General features: G+C 38.0%; 1 long non-coding RNA gene across 1 annotated transcript; it reads left to right on the top strand.

The window, feature by feature from the left end:
* Positions 1-4,054: 4,054 nt before the first annotated feature.
* LOC136864623 (uncharacterized) lies at positions 4,055-14,906 on the top strand. The gene is made up of 3 exons (XR_010859343.1): positions 4,055-4,192; positions 14,549-14,671; positions 14,795-14,906. It is a non-coding gene; the product is annotated as an uncharacterized lncRNA (long non-coding RNA).
* Positions 14,907-21,991: the final 7,085 nt, after the last annotated feature.

Here is a 21,991-nt window from a genome sequence, read left to right on the forward strand (position 1 = left end):
AATGCAAGACCAGAAACTTACTCTAAAAATTGTTTCCTATTTACTCTAACGGATCTTACATGAATTTGCACATTTTAAGATGACATTCTACATGTACTATATATATTTTTAAGAGTGTTTATGTAACTGTACTTTTAATAATAGTCCATTTACATGATTTTCACATCCTATTGAAGAAAATCAACGTACGCAAGACGAAAACTTATTCCAACAAAATGTTTCCTATTTATTTATTATAACGGATTTTACTTACTGTATATCTTAAGACAACATTTTACATATTTCACATATATTTTTAAAAAAGTGTTTACGTAATTGTACTTCTAATAACAGCCCATTTACATGATGTTTTTTTTTTTTGCTAGGGGCTTTACGTCGCACCGACACAGATAGGTCTTATGGCGACGATGGGATGGGAAAGACCTAGGAGTTGGAAGGAAGCGGCCGTGGCCTTAATTAAGGTACAGCCCCAGCATTTGCCTGGTGTGAAAATGGGAAACCACGGAAAACCATTTTCAGGGCTGCCGATAGTGGGATTCGAACCTACTATCTCCCGGATGCAAGCTCACAGCCGCGCGCCTCTACGCGCACGGCCAACTCGCCCGGTTTACATGATTTTAGGCCTAAAAATTCACCTACACATTTTAGATTGTACATAGTCGAATTTACCCTGATGTATGCTCAATTTAGAAGTAAGATACATCCTATCATTATGACTATTATTATGGACAAGGCAAATCAACTAATTTGATTTATGTGAAGGTAACGGTGTACAGCTGAGGATGACTACATGTAAAGAGTCGAAACCGGTTCTGTAGATATTTGTATAAATAAATTTGTATTGATAAGGTGGAACCATTCTCGTCTATAACTTACGATAACGGGCAATACGGAAAATGAAACTGATAAATCAAGATTCTGTCGTGTTTGTCGAAACGTAAATCGTTAGTTCCGGTCAATAGAGCTGCGAAGCTACACTTGAAGGGTTCCCTTTTTAAAAATCCGGGCAAAAGGAAAGAAATAGAGGCTGTCGAAAGAAATAAGCGTGTACCAAAGTCGTATTCGTTAGAAACAAATTTAGACGTTTTGGATCGCTATGAGAAAGGTGAGCGTATTGATGACATCAAATACAGTAGAGACAATACGCGACACTTACGGATTTCGCCTTGCTAAACTGGGAGACAATTCGACGGTGGCGCTCCTAGTAACTTGACCTGAACAAATCGCGTTAAATTCAAATATCAATGGAAATGTATATACGGAAATGGATAAATAAGTTACGTCTAGAAAGAAAGTAGTATTGAGATATTAACTTCGAAGTTGCTAAAGCAATTCTGGATAAATGAATGGAGAATTATTTAAAAGGTTATTATTCAAAGAGTGAAATTAGACACATAAACAAGATATGAAATGGGCTGCTGTGAAATGGCTTGATCTTTCATTTATGCATTACTTTTTTAGCTTTAGCATTCCTGCCTGAACTTTTACGGTTGGATTTGTCTTTTTTCTCATTTAAAAACATTGTATGATCACATTACGACACTTGTCAATAAAAATATCGGCACATTCCTTACACACATGATGCAATGAGTTAACATTTAAAAGCTGGACAATTTTCCTCTTAACATGAAGCCTACTAACAGAAAGAAAATCTATAAAATTCCGGCTTTAATCTGAGAAGAGTGATTAAAAAAAGAAAAGTATGAAAATGTTGTCGATAGTGATGCTTTGAGGAATATTTATGTACAATTAGAGTAAAAATGTAACATACCCTTGGCTGTATAGTCGAGGATTTTTAAAGTCGCTGGCCTGGAAATGATCTGAACAGATCTTATAATTCTTATATAAGCGTAACGTCCCTTTTTTCTTGTACACCTTGTCCAAATCACTGCTGTGACATTTCAAAACCCACAGATCACACCTACAACAACACATAGGTATTGAAGGTTAACTGCTGCACTATACAATAAAATATGCGTATTACATTTTATGCCAGTTAAAATATGGGTCGAGCAGGTCAGAAGATTATGAAGTACTATCTCTGTCACTGGAAGAAAATATATATGCAAACACAATATTACTTACATGTTCTTGTCATGAGAGAACCTAAAGAACGACCGCGCATTTTTCTCTACTTCGTAATTACTGCAGCCAAACACTGCACACGTCTTTCCCCTCATGTTGAGAGGAGATATCAAGGAATGACACACGCTACTATTTAATTATGTCAACTCACTGAAAACGCATAACTAACACCAAAAACTTCACACAAAAATACACGTGCTCTTATGAGAGAATCAGTACTGTTCAGGTCTATTCGCTAGAGTGAGTTCCAATAGCTGTCCCTCGATATCTCGCTCAGTGTCGCGTATTGTCTCTACTGTATTTGATGACATTCAGCATGCTTTGGGACTTAGTGAATCCACTGTGAGAACTATTCGTGGCAATGCAGAATCAATTCGAAAAAACTGCTCAATCTTCTACTAACTAAAGTGTGACTAGAGTGACCAAATCTCGCTCGGAAGCGATGGAAAGAATGGATTGGATTGAGCATCACAACCAACAACACATGCCTCTCTCCGGAGCTGCTATTCAGGCTAAAGCAAAGAGCTCGTATGCAGTAGAGGTGGGGACCCCTATCCTCTTTGGTGGGGACGGAGCGAGTAATACCGATGAGTAATCGGTTGTAGCGGTAGAGCGCACCACCGATCCCCTCCGCTTACAACTGCGAGTACTCGCGGAGGACCTGAGCACAGTGTAGCGCATAACACACGTACGAAAGTAACTGTATTCAATCTGTGTGTTTCGAATGTGCGTATATATTTCCTACGCTTGTTATGTTTTGTAGATAATGTAAAGTCTGTTAGATTATATTTGTGGTGTTAATGTGATATTTAAACATATTCGTAGATAGTAGTTATATTTTTAGAACATTTAAAGGAATTTAAAGAAATTTTTACAGAACGTTGTTCCACAAATGCCACGAAAACCGTCGGATGCCTGGCAGTTTTTTGACATCACTGATAATAGGAAACACGCAAAATGCAAATTTTGTGGCCGCACATACGCGATAATATAATATAATATAATATAATATAATATAATATAATATAATATAATATAATATAATATAATATAATATAATACCGGTATAATGATATAGTAACTGTATTTATAGAAGCATTCTACTGATAGCTGTTTGGCATTGGGACGTGTGGTAGTATGTTGTCAGATATGTTTTGTAATCACATTTGCAAAGAAGGACATTCCAGTCAACGTTCATTTACGTAATTACTTTTGTCATCCTGTAGATGAAATGAAATGGCGTATGGCTTTTAGTGCCGGGAGTGTCCGAGGACATGTTCGGCTCGCCAGGTGCAGGTCTTTCGATTTGACACCTGTAGGTGACCTGCGCGTCATGATGAGGATGAAATGATGATGAAGACGACACATACACCCAGCCCCAGTGCCAGTGAAATTAACCAATGATGGTTAAAATTCCCGACCCTGCCGGGAATCGAACCCGGGACCTCTGTGACCAAAGGCCAGCACGCTAACCATTTAGCCATGGGTAGATGAAATTATGTCAGTGTTTTTCATTATATTCTGATAAGATTCTTGATATTCAGGTTATTCTTCTCATTAACAGTGTACCGTATCACATGAACTTACGAAATAATTGTTAATACATTACTTTTCTGTTAAATTCCAATCCCCTTGTATACAAACCCTTTCGGTAGGTATGCGCCATACTTTGTTTCACTATTCGAATGAGTTAACTATACGAGTTACTAACATTTATTTCACATACTACCTCCTACTCCCTGGCAGTTACGTATAGAACAATTATAGTGAATATATATGCAGTTATTTACAGTTGTTACGTTATGAGAGAAGGGTATTAATAGGGGGGTGCAATACCTTCGCAGTGCCATACCTATAACCTTTTTTAAACGTCCCGCGTCAGGACATTCACTCAGTAGTTCACTCGGTACTACCGGGTGATGACGTCAAAACAACTCCTCCGCTCCGCTCCGTCCCCAGCACTAGTATGCAGAGTTTTGTTTATTATTGTGTATTTCAGTGTTAAATTTTTAAGTTATAAAGTTTGCATTAAAATGCGCTTCAGAAACAGGACAATGGTTATATTTTGTAAAAATACTAAGAATCTCTGCTATTTTAAAATTAATATGTGAGTAAACGGAAATCTACCCTTATCAATCAATACTGATCTGCATTTAGGGCAGTCGCCCAGGTGGCAGATTCCCTATCTGTTGCTTTCCTAGCCTTTTCCTAAATGATTTCAAAGAAATTGGAAATTTATTGAACATCTCCCTTGGTAAGTTATTCCAATCCCTAATTCCCCTTCCTATAAATGAATATTTGCCCCAGTTTGTCCTCTTGAATTCCAACTTTATCTTCATATTGTGATCTTTCCTACTTTTATAAACGCCATTCAAACTTATTCGCCTACTAATATCATTCCACGCCATCTCTCCGCTGACAGCTCGGAACATACCACTTAGTCGAGCAGCTCTTCTTCTTTCTCTCAGTTCTTCCCAACCCAAACATTGCAACATTTTTGTAACGCTACTCTTTTGTCGGAAATCACTCAGAACAAATCGAGCTGCTTTTCTTTGGATTTTTTCCAGTTCTTGAATCAAGTAATCCTGGTGAGGGTCCCATACACTGGAACCATACTTTAGTTGGGGTCTTACCAGATACTTATATGCACTCTCCTTTACATCCTTACTACAACCCCTAAACACCCTCATAACCATGTGCAGAGATCTGTACCCTTTATTTACAATCCCATTTATGTGATTACCCCAATGAAGATCTTTCCTTATATTAACACCTAGATACTTACAATGATTCCCAAAAGGAACTTTCACCCCATCAACGCAGTAATTAAAACTGAGAGGACTTTTCCTATTTGTGAAACTCACAACCTGACTTTTAACCCCGTTTATCAACATACCATTGCCTGCTGTCCATCTCACAACATTTTTGAGGTTACCTACATTGCAGTTGCTCACAATCTTGTAACTTATTTATCACTCTATAGAGAATAACATAATCCGGAAAAAGCCTTACCTCCGATTCCACTCCTTTACTCATATAATTTATATATATAAGAAAACATAAAGGTCCGATAACACTGCCCTGAGGAACTCCCTTCTCAACTATTACAGGGTCAGATAAAGCTTCACCTACTCTAACTCTCTGAGATCTATTTTCTAGAAATATAGCAACCCATTCAGTCAATCTTTTGTCTAGTCCAATTGCACTCATTTTTGCCAGTAGTCTCCCATGATCCACACTATCAAATGCTTTAGACAGGTCAATCGCGATACAGTCCATTTGACCTCCAGAATCCAAGATATCTGCTATATCTTGCTGGAATCCTACAAGTTGAGCTTCAGTGGAATAACCTTTCCTAAAACCGAATTGCCTTCTATCGAACCAGTTATTAATTTCACAAACATGTCTAATATAATCAGAAAGAATGCCTTCCCAAAGCTTACATACAATGCATGTCAAACTGACTGGCCTGTAATTTTCAGCTTTATGTCTATCACCCTTTCCTTTATACTCAGGGGCTACTATAGCAACTCTCCATTCATCTGGTATAGCTCCTCCGACCAAACAATAATCAAATAAGTACTTCAGATATGGTACTATATCCCAACCCATTGTCTTTAGTATATCCCCAGAAATCTGATCAATTCCAGCCGCTTTTCTAGTTTTAAACTTTTGTATCATTGTTATCATATGTAAATTTTATTACTTCTTTGGCCTTAGTCTCCTCCTCTATCCCGACATTATCCTTGTAACCAACAATCTTTACATACTGCTGACTGAATACTTCTGCCTTTTGAAGATCCTCACATACACACTCCCCTTGTTCATTAATAATTATTCCTGGAATGTCCTTCTTGGAACCTGTTTCTGCCTTAAAATACCTATACATACCCCTCCATTTTTCACTAAAATTTGTATGACTGCCAATTATGCTTGCCATCATGTTATCCTTAGCTGCCTTCTTTGCTTGATTCAATTTTCTAGTAAGTTCCTTCAATTTCTCCTTACTTCCACAGCCATTTCTAACTCTATTTCTTTCCAGTCTGCACCTACTTCTTAGTCTCTTTATTTCTCTATTATAATAAGGTGGGTCTTTACCATTCCTTACCACCCTTAAAGGTACAAACCTGTTTTCGCATTCCTCAACAATTTCTTTAAACCCATCCCAGAGTCTGTTTACATTTTTATTTTCCGTTTTCCACCGATCATAGTTACTTTTTAGAAACTGCCTCATGCCTGCTTTATCAGCCATATGGTACTGCCTAACAGTCCTACTTTTAAGACCTTCCTTTCTATCACATTTATTTTTAACTACCACAAAAACAGCTTCATGATCACTAATACCATCCATTACTTCATTTTCCCTATAGAGCTCATCTGGTTTTATCAGCATGACATCCAGGATATTTTTCCCTCTGGTTGGTTCCATCACTTTCTGAATCAGCTGTCCTTCCCATATTAACTTATTTGCCATTTGTTGGTCATGCTTCCTGTCGTTCGCATTTCCTTCCCAATTGACATCTGGCAAATTCAGATTTCCCGCTACAATCACACTTCTTTCCACGTCGTTTCCCACATAGCTGACTATCCTATCAAATAATTCCGAATCCACGTCAGTGCTACCCCTTCCCGATCTGTACACTCCAAATATATCAAGTTGCCTATTATCTTTAGAAATGAGCCGTACACCTAGAATTTCATGTGTCTCATCTTTAACTTTTTCGTAGCGTACAAATTCTTCTTTCACCAGAATGAACACTCCACCTCCCACCATTCCTATCCTATCTCTACGATACACATTCCAGTGCGGTGAGAAAATTTCTGCATCCATTATATCATTTCTCAGCCATGATTCAACTCCTATTACAATATCTGGTAAATATATATCTATTAAATTACTTAGTTCTATTCCTTTCTTTACAATACTTCTACAGTTCAACACTAACAATTTTATGTCATCCCTACTTGATTTCCAGTTCCCTGTCCCCTTATCACCGCTCCGTAGGCCATCCCGTTTCCCTGAATGTACCTCCCTTTTACCCTTCCGAACAAATTTCCTAACTTATACGTACCACTGTGGTTTAAATGAAGGCCATCCGAGCGCAGATCCCTATCTCCTACGCACCCATTAGGATCTAGAAATTTCGCTCCCAGTTTCCCACATACCCACTCCATAGTCTCATTTAAATCCCCAATCACCCTCCAGTCAGTATCCCTCCTACACAGTATTCCACTAATAACAATCTCCGCTTTCTTAAACTTCACCCGTGCTGCATTTACCAGATCCCACACATCTCCAACTATGTTGGTACTTATATCAGCTTGCCTTACGTTGTTGGTACCAACGTGAAACACTACCACCTTCTCCTTCCCCTCCTCCCTCTCTTCTACTTTCCTCAACATCTGCCTCAACCTAATTCCTGGATAACATTCTACCCTGGTTCCCTTTCCTCCACACACTTACCCCATGAGTCTAACGATGGAATCCCCCATGACCAGAGCCTCAACCCTACCCACCTCATTTGATCCCCTCCCCTCCTGGTCAGCCCTATCTTTCCTGATAGCTGCAGAAGCTACTTCCTCCTCCCTTTTCTCCTTCCCATGACCCTGTTCCACCTGTCTTTTCCTATCCTCTACTCTACATTTCCCTTTCCTACCTTTTCCTTTCCTCCTACTTCCACGCATCTCAGCAACAGTTCCTTGTCCCTCATCTTCTCTTTGTTGTTCTACCTGGAGTGACTCGTACCGATTTCGCACAGACACCTGTCCTGAATTCTGATCCTGAATAGAGCCCTTAGCCTGCAATCTCCTTCCCCTTAGAACATTAGACCACCTGTCTTCTACAACTCCTCTTTTTCCTTCCCCTCCCTCTTGTACACCTACTGTAACCTGTACATTTTTTGAGGGAGTCCTATCTTCCTTCCTGTCTTCTGTGAGAATCCTAATTATCTCCCTCAAACTTTCCAACTCCTCCCTCATACCCCTCAATGCCTCACCACACCCACAGTAAGTACACTCGCTCTCCTTAGCCATTCTTTACGGGAAAAAAAATTAAATTAAAAATAAAATAAGTTATTTGCAAAAAATAAATGAACGGAGGGATATATTGTCTGGGATAGTACACGACAATAATGTAATTAATATACGACTACACTATATATTTTACATATAAAATGAATCTCAGTTTATGCAAATTTGGTATGCGCGGCAATTACGCAAACATAACTATCGCGCATAACGAGGTCTACCTGTATTGCAAGCTGTCCACTTCATGACCATATCGATGAGTTCAATCAACAAATTAATTTAAAATACCACCTAATCGGTACCTTATTTCTTGCCTTTTGGCAGAATTATAAAAACATTAACATATACAGGACATGTTTCGACCACTTAGTGATCATCTTCAGCTGTCTCTAAATAGCTTAGATGAAACCATTTGAATAGTAAGCACATTCAAATCTTAAACTATTTTCCCATGGGAAATTAAAACTATTATTAAGGTGCTGGAAAGGTGTGTGGGGGGGGGGGTTTGAGGTGGTGTGTAAATAGATGCATAAATTACAATTCGCGTCTACGTGATGTTAAGAAACTTGTTTTCTAATTGAACATGTTGAAAAATCTTAAAAGGTCTGTAATGAGGCACTTTTTGTAAAAATATTAGGTGGCTTGATCTTGTTTATTTTAAAAAGTCAATGTATATATCAGTCTAAAGGTTTTTATTGATTGTCTGTTGTGTTGAGTATCTCCCTTGAAAGTTGCTTATTAATTTTATTATCAGGTTGTGATGAACTCTTTAATTTACAAAAGTTCTATGGTGACTTCTCTGTTATGTTGCCTGGATTGGCGGTCTTCAGATTTGGGCAGCTTGCCTCACGATCTTTTCTGGAATGGTGTCTATTCTCCACTGCCTTGGGACTGTGTCTGTGTACACGACCTAGTGTTACAGCGATTAGTCACAGCTTCCTTGTTCGTACGATTTGCCGGAGAGAGGGGAAGTAAGGTTGTGTCATCATCCAATACGTCTCGTGAAGCGGGAGGGTGTACTAGCTGTGCTTCCATGACATCGTATTTGATTATTTTGCTTGTTCGTCTTATTTGTTTTCTGTTTACACATTCCATGTATTTACTTATATGCTCATATAGGAGGTATTTTTGGTCATTCTTTTCATTTAAATTCTATCCTTTGTTCTCTAGTTTATCAAGAATAATGTGAATATTTTCTAGATTGTTCGTAAGACTTCCTTTATTAATCCTACTGATGATTTGGAGATCTTGTCTAATGTTAGTAAGTTTGTGGCTTGCCTCTTTCATATGAGCTCCCATAGCAGAGAATCTCCTGTACTTCTCTGCATTAACATGCTCCTGATATCTAATTATAAAGCTTCTTCCTGACTGTCCCACGTATGTTTTTTAATACTGAAGTAGAAGAAGAAGAAGAAGGCATGCTCAATTTTCTAGATATTCAAACAATTTAGAAAAACAACTAGTTCCTGTTTAGAATACTAGAAACCGCACTGTTACACCAACCACAATAAAAAGTGATTCCTTACACCCCATTCCACAAAAGAAATTTGCTTACTATAGTTTCATCAACAGGGCCTTTGAAATTTCATTATCAGAAACAGACAAGAAGAAGGAACTAACTTACATTCACCAGCAAGCCCTATTTAATGGCTACAGTTTGAAATTCATCAATAAAATCATTACTAAGTGCAAATATCAACAACAAATAAAATTAAAGCAGCAATTGGAGAAAGCAAAGAGGTACATCACATTCACCTTTAATAACCCAAGGATTTACGAAATTACAAATTTGTTTAAGAAACACAACACCAAAGTAGCATTCTCAACTAACAACAACATGAAACATAGATTCTTCAATCATAACAAAGTCAATAAACTTAAGGACAACGAATTTCAGGAATCAGGCATTTATAGGTTGACATGCAATCAGTATAAAAAACATACGTGGGACAATTAGGAAGAAGCTTTATAATTAGATATCAGGAGCACGTTAATGCAGAGAAGTACAGGAGATTCTCTACTTTGGGAGCTCATATGAAAGAGGCTAGCCACAAATTTACTAACATTAGACAAGATCTCCAAATCATCAGTAGGATTAATAAAGGAAGTCTTATGAACAATCTAGAAAATATCCACATTATTGTGATAAACTAGAGAACAAAGGATGGAATTTAAATGAATGAATGACCAAAAAATCCTTTTATATGAGCATATAAGTAAATACATGGAATGGGTAAACAGAAAACAAATAAGATGAACAAGTAAAATAATCAAATACGGCATCACGGAAGCACAGCTAGTACTCTCTCCCCCTTCGCGAGATGTATTGGATGACGATACAACCTTACTTCCCCTCTCTCTGATGAATCGTACGAACAAGCAAGCTGTGACACATCGCTGTAACACTAGGTCGTGTACACACACACAGTCCCAAGGCGGCGGAGAATGGACACCATTCCAGAAAAGATCGTGAGGCAAGCTGCCCAAATCTGAAGACCGCCATTTCATGCAACATAACAGAGAAGCAACTTTCAAGGAAGATACTCAACACAACAGACAATCAATAAAAACCCGAATACTGATATACACATCGACTTTTTAAAAGAAACAAGATCAAGCCACCTACTGTTTTTACAAAAAGTGCCTCATTACAGACGTTTTAAGATTTTTCAGTATGTTCAATTATAAAATAAGTTTTTTTAACATCACTGTAGATGCAAATTGTAATTTAAGCATCCTTTTTACACACCACCTCACCCCCCCCCCCTGCCCCCCTGCCTTTCCCCATTTTCAGCACCTTAAGTAATAGTTTAAGTTCCCATGGGAAAATAGTTAAAGATTTTAATGTGGCGTGTTGAAACACCGAATCCTGTGAGATCTCCGAATTTAAGCAACATTGGGCGTAGTCAAGATTTGGGTGGGTTGCCACTCGCTGTTGGTGGGGGGGGAGTTGTAAGGGAATGGAGGAGCGGAAAGGAAATGGCCACCCTACCGTACGTAAACTCCGGCTCAGGCACACCTCTGCGGAGGTTCAGACCTGCCTTCGGGCAGAATACACCCTTACCCTCACCTTACTATTAATAGAATTAACAGAATTAAGGTAGATTATTAAAATCAATCAAAGGCTTTTATGTTGACAACTGGACTTCAGTGAGAATTGATGGTAGAATGAGTTCTTGGTTCAGGGTACTTATAGGGGTTTTGCTGTTCGTAGTTCACATGGATCATCTGCTGATAGGTATAAAATGGCAGGGAGGGATTCAGTTAGGTGGAAATGTAGTAAGCAGTCTGGCCTATGTTGATGACTTGGTTTTAATGGCAGATTGTGCAGAAAGCCTGCAGTCTTGGAACATGAAAATAGGTGCAAGGAGTATGGTATGAAAATTAGCCTTTCGAAGACTATATTGATGACATTAGGTAAGAAATTCAATAGAATTGAATATCAGATTGGTGATACAAAGCTAGAACAGGTCGATAATTTCAAGTATTTAGGTTGTGTGTTCTCCCAGGATGGTAATGTAGTAAGTGAGACTGAATCAAGGTGTAGTATAGCTAATGCAGTGAGCTCACAGTTGCGATCAACAGTATTCTGTAAGAAGGAAGTCAGCTCCCAGACGAAACTATCTTTACATCGGTCTGTTTTCAGACCAACTTTGCTTTACGGGAGCGAAAGCTGGGTGGACTCAGGATATCTTATTCATAAGTTAGAAGTAACAGACATGAAAGTAGCGAGAATGATTGCTGGTACAAACAGGTGGTATCAATGGCAGGAGGTTATTCGGAATGAGGAGATAATAGCTAATTTAGGAATGAACTTGATGGATGAAGCTGTATGCATAAACCAGCTTCGGTGGTGGGGTCGTGTGAGGCGAATGGAGGAGGATAGGTTACGTAGGAGAATAATGGACTCTGTTATGGAGGGTAAGAGAAGTAGGGAGAGATGAAGACAGCGATGGTTAGACTCAGTTTCTAACAATTTTAAGATAAGAGGTATAGAACTAAATGAGGCCACTGCACTACTTGCAAATAGAGGATTGTGGTGACGTTTAGTAAATTCACAGAGGCTTGCAGACGGAACGCTGAAAGGCATAACAGTCTATAATGAAAAGGTATGTATGTATGTATGTATGTATGTACTATTCAAACAGTTTCATCTAAGCTATTTAGAGACAGCTGAAGATGACCACTAAGTGGTCAAAACATGTCCTGTATATGTTAATGTTTTTATAATTTTGCCAAAAGGCAAGAAATAAAATATCGATTAGGTGGTATTTTAAATTAATTTGTTGGTATCTATAAGTATACGGGGCTGATGACCATGTTGTTACAATGCCCCTAATAAAATCAAAAGTAACAACTTGAAAGAACTGTTTGTTAGTATGAAAGCGTAAAACCTTCTATATAGGTGATGTATAGCAGCCATCTTGCCTAGTACTCCAAGCCTGTAAGCTGGTGTAGGGAAGGGTAACCCCTCAGGCTAGGTTAACGCATTGTCAGCTTGAGGTTAGGCATGCAATCTCAGCCAGTGTGGAAGTTTATACCCGCACACGTAGCCGAGGTGAATCACATACCCCAGCTGTCAAACAACCGCACCCACTATTCAAATTTTCCGAACGCCGTGACGTCATCAGCCACGTGACCAGTGACAGCCCATCAGCACTTGGGGTATATGCTGCTCAAGGTCCCTACTAAAAATATTCAATAACTAATCATTAATAGGGCATCTATACAGTATTATTTGCAGCATTAATTTTGAGTGTACCGGGCGAGTTGGCCGTGCGGCTGTGAGCTTGCATCCAGGAGATAGTAGGTTCGAATCCCACTATCGGCAGCCCTGAAGATGGTTTTCCGTGGTTTCCCATTTTCACACCAGGCAAATGCTGGGGCTGTACCTTAATTAAGGCCACGGCCGATTCCTTCCAACTCCTAGGCCTTTCCTATCCCATCATCGCCATAAGACCTATCTGTGTCGGTGCGACGTAAAGCCCCTAGCAAAAAAAAAATTTTGAGTGTTTAATGCTGCTTATCGTCTTAAGAATTTAACCATGCACATCGTTCACAGAACTGTACAGTGTAAATTCCCATCTCTCCACAACAAAAGCTGTAGTCTGAAATTAGCACTGCTATTTTCTACATCATGCAACTTGTAAAGATAAGAGGAGATTAGAGAGTGACCACTGTTTGTTTCCTTGAAATGAAAACCAGCTGAGGTCATTGGCTGAATGATACAGGAATTTCCAAAGCGAGACGGTGGTTGCAGTAATGTAACTATATCATAGAATATTTTGAGGATGAATACTCAAAAATAAGGACAAGTAATAAAGTGAAGGCATTAAAATATGGCATCTTTACGACCAGCAAAAAGAAGTCTGAAGATAAACTAAAAAGAAACAAATATTTGTGCAACCAAGTTACGGAAAGTGACAGGAAATCACAATGCAGAGCTTACCTTCTTTCACAGGAGGGGAAATGCTTCTTATTCCTGCCTGGGAGACTGATTACCTCAGATCAAGTAGGGGTATTTCAGTTGCCTTGACAAAGAATACTGCATTGCATTTGAAACGTCGGCAAACTGTACGGAATGTACAGAAAACAACAACACGGTTCAACCTGGGAAAAGAACTAAGTAATCCTCATATAGCATTTGTTCGCTGTCTGATGCCAGTGTTTCATCCCGTAGTTCGTCACTGTCTTTGCTATCAGGTGAGTTGACCGTGCGGTTAGGGGTGCACAGCTGTGAACTTGCATCTGGGAGGTAGAAGGTTCGAAACCCACTTTCAGCAGCCCTGAAGATGGTTTCACATTTTCACACAAGGCAAATGCTATTCCTTAATTAAGGCCATGGCCGCTTCATTCCCACTCCTAGGCCTTTTCTATCTCATCATCGCCATAAGACCTATCTGTGTCAGAGCGATATAAAGTAAATTGTAAAAAAAAAAAAAGTATTTGCTGCTGCGACATTTACTCTCGCCCACATTAATGATAATTTCTTTTACATTACCTTGCAGAAAGCCTTCACGCTCCCAATCCCATTCATAACCCTCCAAGTGTGATCAATTACTCGTCTGCATTTCTTTGGTGTCATTTGATGTATGGCTTTATTCATTCAGTTTTCCACAGCAGTTAATGTAAATATTTTATTATTCTCTGTTACATAAACCTTCATCTAGCTCCTAGCTTTAAAATGACTATGATATGGGAAAGGCAGATTACTTTGTACCTGTATTTTTCTACTAATTCTTCAATAACATACCTAACGAATCCTGATTTATGTCATCGGACAATTTGCCTTGGTGAGTTCCTCAGCAACTTCAATTCCATTCCTTCACAACCAGTCCAGAATACAGTAGAACCCCGCTTAACCGAAACCTGTCTTATCCGAAATGCTCTTGCAAAATTGTATTTTAATATATTGTTTTTACCCTCTCATTCTTAGCCGTCGATATTAGTAATTCTCTTGCTATATGAGCTACTAGGCAGATTATGCAGACGACTCTTACCTTGACAATAGCAGTCTAGGAATTGAGTTACAGCAGGTGATGGATTTAATGTAATGGAGGTAAGATTGATTTCGAATTTTTATTAAAATACAGTACCACACGCTTCAATTACAGTACTGTAATAAAATTACAGTATACAGTATTCAGTTTAGTAGTAACAAAAAATTGTTTCATTATTCCAGATTGCTTTGCACTTTGTTGAACAAACCAATGAATCTACACCAGCTGATGTATAGTTGATTAAATGGTGGCGCGACATAGCTGCACAACAGCGCTGCACCAAGAAAATTCAGAAAAAAATCACTGATTTTATACAGTGAGTGATATTATGTAAATATTTTAATGTTAATGTACAGTATGCACCTTTGCTTAACAGAGTTTATGCATTTTTATTTTGACATTTAACTTCCGAAAATATTTACCATGTGTCATCCGAAAAAATGTATCAACCGAAGTGGTTCCGGATATTTTGGATAAATGGGATTCTACTGTATTGCTCTTCCTGCTATTGAAAACAGGGACCCGATCAATCTGTACGGAATGATTTGTGGATAATCAAGGGATTTTTCCTTAATACTTGGAAGTAAGAATGATTTAAACCAGCTCTCAAATTTACGTGGTGTCATCTCATGGTAATTACTATATTATTCAATTTGAGCAGAAGCTTTGCACTGGGAATAATTTGGTCCACTGAAGTGGCATGAAGCAATATAAGGCGACTTCCTTTCCTGATTGGGGTTTTCATTGTACCTTTCACTGTCTCTTCAGTCCATGATAGGGATTTTGAGTGTCCTGAATGGACAAAATGTTTCGTCTATCCAGACAACTTCTACACTTCTCTAAGAAGCTGGCACCTCCAAGCTTCAATGTCCTCACGTTTCTGTAACACTCTCAGGCATGGAAAGGTATTCCATTTTAAACCTAACTTCTTCTTAACAATAGAAACGCTTGTCTTTCTACCAGTAAATAACTTACTATCCCAGAGTGAGAAAAGAAGAGTATTTTGCATTGGAATTTCCTTTCGTGCATAACATAGATATGTATGCTGCAGAATAGTGTCCTGGAAGTTGCCAATGGGTGTTTTTGTTCTTCCTCTCAGTCGTGATTTACCAGGCACGCAGAGTTCCTCAGTAGGTTCATTTATACGATCTGGACACTTCTCCCTTGTTATTCCAAACTCGTAATCAAACACCTTATGACAACAACACCGCTGATGTACAACTATTTTCAGCCTACCTTGGAGATCCCATTGTCATTCCTTCTAGGATAGAAGCAGCAATATGCAAGTCGCTATCCATGATTAAGTGTGCTATTTCTGATTTTAAGGTTAAAATTGACAAACGGCCGATGACCTCAGATGTAAGGCCCCTTTAAACAACAAGCAAGCATCATCAAAATTGACAAATTTGATGTTTCCCAACCTGTTTACATACTTGAAACATATAGAAGCACAAATTGTACATTATCACGATCGTACCTAGGACCTACTAACCCGATCTTTGTCTGAAGATCAGCGTATTGAGTGTTGGTATTATTGTGATGCCTTGTGTTATTTGCCTTACAAGAGTTTTTGCCTTAAATAAAGCTCCCTTAATGTCTACAGTTTACTCTCAGGTAGATACTAGTGTCAGAAATATCCAACATACTAATTCTCCTATCGTAACAGAACAAAGCTCTGTTGAGTGTAGTATAAATTATAATGATAGTGGTAATCGTGACCAAATTCCTTCATTACTAAATTATTCTAATCCTGTTCTAATTGTTACTACTTTGATTTCACCTCCGATTAATGTTACACCTACTGATGCAACTACTATTCTTGTCGTATCTCACTTGATCATGTTTTAACTGCTCCTACTTTATTGCAAGGTAATATTAATACCTCTGTTTCTCAAAAGTTGTCTCGTGTTGGTTCATATGGATACACCTTTCCTAGTCAGATGTTTCCTATGCCTGTTCTTCCCCAAACTTGCTATTGTCTCGTTCAAACTGTATCTGCTCCTGTGGTTTCACAGGTTTGTGCTGACCTTGTGCATATGGGGGTGAATAATTCTATTCCTTCACAACCTTGTATGAGTCGTGATCAGAGATTCAGTGCTTATAACCTGCCACAAGTGTATTTAAACTCCACACTAACCAATCTTTCTCAAGAATCTGCTGCTCTCTTTTTGCAAACCTGGGTTCCTTCTGCCCAAGAGGTGGCTAATCCTATCTCATTACAAGGTTGTATTCCTTCTGCTTGAGTTTTCACTACCACAGTATTTTCACAAAGTATCACTACTGCTCAAAAGTGTCCAACTTCTATGTTTTCACAAGCTGGTAATACCCCTGCACAAGGTTATGCTGCTCCAGTGTTTCCACAAGTGTCCATCTACCGCACCTGCTGTCATCTGCACTAAAACTATATCTAAATTTTCAGTTAACTCCATTTACAGTGTTATTTAATTTCTTTGCTTCCCTGTTGAGTACAAGGATCAGAGTGTTGTTTACAACTTCAGTAATGATCAGGTTTTTCAAATACTCTACCCATACACATCTGATGCTCTGTTGGAGCATGTTATGAAAGCTATCCCCCAAAGGTGGATGGTTAACACTTTTCACACTCACATCTCAAGCTTTGTCTTCTCTCGTACAAAGGTACTATTTTCGTGTGCAACAATTGGATGAAACCCTTTCTGAGTACATCCAAGATATTAAATTCTATGCCAGTGTATTCTCACTGAACTTCTCTGAAACTCAGATGGTCTTCAGCATAATTGAAGGCCTAGCATGGTACTACCATTCTTATCTTTCCTTGTCAGTGAGGCCAAGAACCTGCACACAGCTGGAGGCTATGACAGTAACGGCCGAAGGTGTGTGCTATGCAGATGAGTTGATAGTTGCTACAGCTCCTCCTCCTCCTATGCTAATGTCTCCCTCTCTCATCATTATTCACCCTCTAAACCACATAACTTGCATACCGCTACACGTTTCAATTGTGGTGATCCTAACCATGTGCGAGGTGATTGTTCTAAGTGTAGAGCCTTGCGCATTGCTAGCCGTAACATCAGTAACTCTGTGCCTAACCGTCAGACTGGTTTCTGTTGTAGTTCAGATGGACATTTTAACAGGCAATGTCTACAAGAGTTAGCCTAACTTTTCTGGACCTAGGCATACCGAGTCAAACAGTAGACAATACCTTAGGGTTGCCAGGTTTTGGTCATCAAAAAAAGGAAGATTTTCAGGTTTTGGTCAGGAAAAAGGAAGATTTTATGACTTACTGAAAAACATCTCTGGTGTTTTATTTTAATACACTACCTACAAAAAATAGGGTTGCCACTTTCTTCACAAAAAGAAGGAAGATTTTTCATGAACATATTTTTTAATGACTCATGCATTCATATTTTTATTAAATGCCATTTTTGATCAAAAACCACTCACATTTACGTCTTAAAGCCTACTGCTTCCTATCACTTTCGTATTTTGAAATTGATTTAGCTTTATCTAGGAATCTACTGTCATTCTTTACTAGGTTATAAAACTCTTTGCAGGTCATGTCAAAATTTATTATAATTTGAAGCTCTGATTTTATGAGTTCTGGTGAACACCTCGTTCCTAACATCAGTCCACTTGTTCTTCATCATCAAAAACACTCGTTCCACAAAAGCATTTTAACCTGGTATGCTTAGTATAAAACATATCAGCAGAGAGATATTTGTCACTTTTTGTTGAGGCACTAGTGTGAAGAATTTCACCCACTTAGCACATTCAATCAATCAATACTGATCTGCATTTACGGCAGTCGCCCAGGTGGCAGATTCCCTATCTGTTGTTTTCCTAGCCTTTTCCTAAATGATTTCAAAGAAATTGGAAATTTATTAAACATCTTCCTTGGTAAGTTATTCCAATCCCCAACTCCCCTTCCTATAAATGAATATTTCATTACCATCCTTAGTGATACAGTCAGTAAAGTTATCTTTCACCTCACAAAATTCTTCATATGGCTGGTCCAGGTTGACTTGATCTTGTAGATTGAGTATTTCAACTGCAAGTTCAAAGTCACAAAATTGTATTTCCCCATTCAAGGAAAGAGGTTCCAACCTTGCATACTTGTTACTAGCTGAGAAGTCATTAATGGTTTTCGAGATATTTCAGCAGTGTGTCATAGAAATGATCAAATTCACATGAAATCTTCTTAAGGGATGTTGATGAAATCTCTCTCATTAATTTCTTAGTTTCACTCCTATAGAATTTATCGTTCTTTCTTTTTGTGTTCTTGTTATAGATCATGCACACAGACTGTTATGAGATTCAATAATACTTAGCTCACTTTTTTTCCAGGTATTTTGATACTGATTGAATTTGACCTCCTTTATTTGACACAAAATGCAAATATATTTCTGGAATAATTTCCTTCTCTGGGTCTTCAGCTAAAAATACTGATGCAAGTTGCTTTGGACAGGCATCAATGGTCTTGAAATAGCTCTTTATAGCTGGCCAGTACTCAATCAATCTGTTAATGGCAGGAGTTAAGCAGAGCCATCTTGTGGGCATGTGCCTTAATATTTCAGACTACTCAAAATCCATAAATTCAAAAAATGATTTCAATTCCTCACACCTTTTAGCTGATACACAGAAGTGATTGTAGATCTTCAAAACAAGATTCTCTACATCCATTTCCAGCTCTTCTATGGCATGCTTCATCGTGATTTGAACAAATGGCTTTCTGCAGGTTGGGATTCTTGGAAAGCAACAGTTGATAAACAGATTGTTTCCTGCCAAAATTCACATTAGCATTGTCAGCACTATATGCTGTTAAATTATTAATATTTAGTGGATGGCTCTCCAGACTATCAACGATTAATTTTGCCACTGCACTTGAAGATCCATCAGACTGTTCAATAAATGTCAACAGTTTTTTTCTGTATGCCTACTAATGGTTCAAATTATCTTATACAAATTGGGAACATCTTTTTGTTGCCTCTGTTGGAAGCATCTGTTTCTACTGAGAAAAACTTACTACTTTCAGGAAATTTTAGAATAGTAACAAAATCACTGACACTTTTAGGTGCTAATGCATTTTTCACTAACATTTCTGCCTTTGTCTTGCCACAGGAAAGTTTTACAGCTGTTTCTGAATCTGAGAATATACATGACGTCAATTTATTGCCTCAATCCAAACTTGCATAACTCAGGTTATGTTTGACTGTGTGATACAAAAGTCCTAACTCTCAAGCTGTGACAATATTGGCTTCAGATTTCTTAGTGTTCACAAAATATTTAGACACTTTCATGGTTTGACTACTTGTTTTCACCTTTAACTGATGTCCTTTGTACTGGGCATGTTGCTTGAGATCAAACTGTCCATCATGCAAAATGCTGAATTCCTTCTTGCACAATGTACAAAAAGCATGTTTATCACCTGCACCAGGTCTAACCCACATGAAAGTATCTTCCCATTTCTTCAAGTACAGTTGACTGTACTGCTGTTGCTTGTAGCGTTTTTTCTTCACTGGTGAACTCATTATGATTCTCGAACAAAACTAGGGGAACTGTATGGATTCAATAAATTATCACTGCAATGAAGTTTACAAACATATGTAAAACAGCTAATTGGAAATGAAGTATATCGACAGCACTATCCATTGTGTGATCGAGTGATCTTCAGAAGTACCAACCTAAACATAGACTACCACAAAATCTATATCCGAACGGTAATTACAGTTATAATCGAATTAATGTGCATTTTTGTTATATGCATGTTAAGGGGAAATATTGTGTTGGGTTCTACGATAAGCCAGCGCCAAATATTAAAAAACAGAAGAAAGTGTCATACGGGGAAATAAAAAAAACGTAGGGCTAAATAAACAGTAAAAAAAACATAAGCCTACGTAGAAACTGGCAACCCTACAACACCTATATATGCATGATTGTGCTGCTATTTGCTTTATGTCGCACCGACACGGATAGGTCTTATGGCGACGATGGGATAGGAAAGGCCGAGGAGTGGAAAGGAAATGGCCATTGCCTTAATTAAGGTACAGCCCCATAATTATGCTAAACCACTTAAATGTACTAAAACTACTCATGATAACCATGTTTCAAAAGGTAATTCTTCAGTTCCTGTTGCCAAGTTTATGTCAGATTATGTTTCTTCCAACCTCGCTGCTAAGTGTTTTCAAGTGTTTCTTCCAGTATTGATGTAAACTGTATGTCACAGTGTAACTCTGCCAGTTCAGAAGAAAGTTTCCTTCAATCATGTGGTATTTCTGCTGTGCCACCATGTAAATTGCCTTATGTGTGTATTGAAGTATATAACAAACCGGTTTGTGCTTAGATTCCATTAGTAGTGCAATGTTAATGAGCGAGGAATGGTCATACCATGAAGTCCGTGTGTAAATTCCCTCCTTGTGACTCCATTTCATTATATTGTTGCACTGCTAATTCCAATGTCCTGAACACTCTGGTTTCTATTAAAGTGAAAATTTGAGTTCATGGCTTAACATGGAACGTACCTGTCTTGGTTTCTAAAGATTTATCATGTCTATACCTTTCCTTTCAGGTGCAAATTTTATTGCAAGTAATGAACTTCATTCCGGTTCTGTATTGACTTTAAATATCTAAGATAAAATTCTATTAATTGTATATAAGTCCTTCTGTTCAATACAAGTTTGCCATTCGATAAATGGTCTGTCTAAAAAGCTACATAAGACATGTATCATTCACCAATTATGAATCTCACAAATTTAGATTTGAATTAAATCGACTTAGAGATCCTCAGTAAGGGACCAAAACATAATTGGGTCAACTTCCCCAACAAAAGCAATACAATCAACACCGTAGCGAAATCGGAATTGGCCATCAGCAAATTATCTTATGAGAAACAAGATGAAATTAGATATGAAATAAGGATAAAACTGCAGAATTAGTTTTAAAAACCCGCAGTATCCCAACTAAACACATCGTAAAATTGAAAAAAAAAATAATAATAATAATGGCGTAATAGTTACAAAGGCAGATAAGGTAAACACCACGGTCCTAACGAATAAGAATGATTACATCAGTAAAACAGAACTTTTCTTTCCTGATAAGAGTTTCACTGTCATAACTGAAGACCCCACTAGTAAAATTAAGAAAAGCCTTTAAGGAATTTTGAATGACACTGTAACCCTTTTCAATAAACATGAAATTTCCAAGCTTACTTTATAGTGAATCACAAAATCCCCACTGTTAGAATTTTACCAAATATTCACAGGACCAATGTTCATATCAGGCCAATCATTAATTTCAAAAGTAGACATACTTACAATGTTTCTCGTTTTATACAAAAAATCATGGCTAAATATTATACATTTACCAGCAGAACTTCTGTCAAAAATTCTATGACATCATGAAGAAAT

Source organism: Anabrus simplex, chromosome 2 (genome assembly GCF_040414725.1).
Source record: "Anabrus simplex isolate iqAnaSimp1 chromosome 2, ASM4041472v1, whole genome shotgun sequence".
NCBI lineage: Eukaryota > Metazoa > Arthropoda > Insecta > Orthoptera > Tettigoniidae > Anabrus > Anabrus simplex.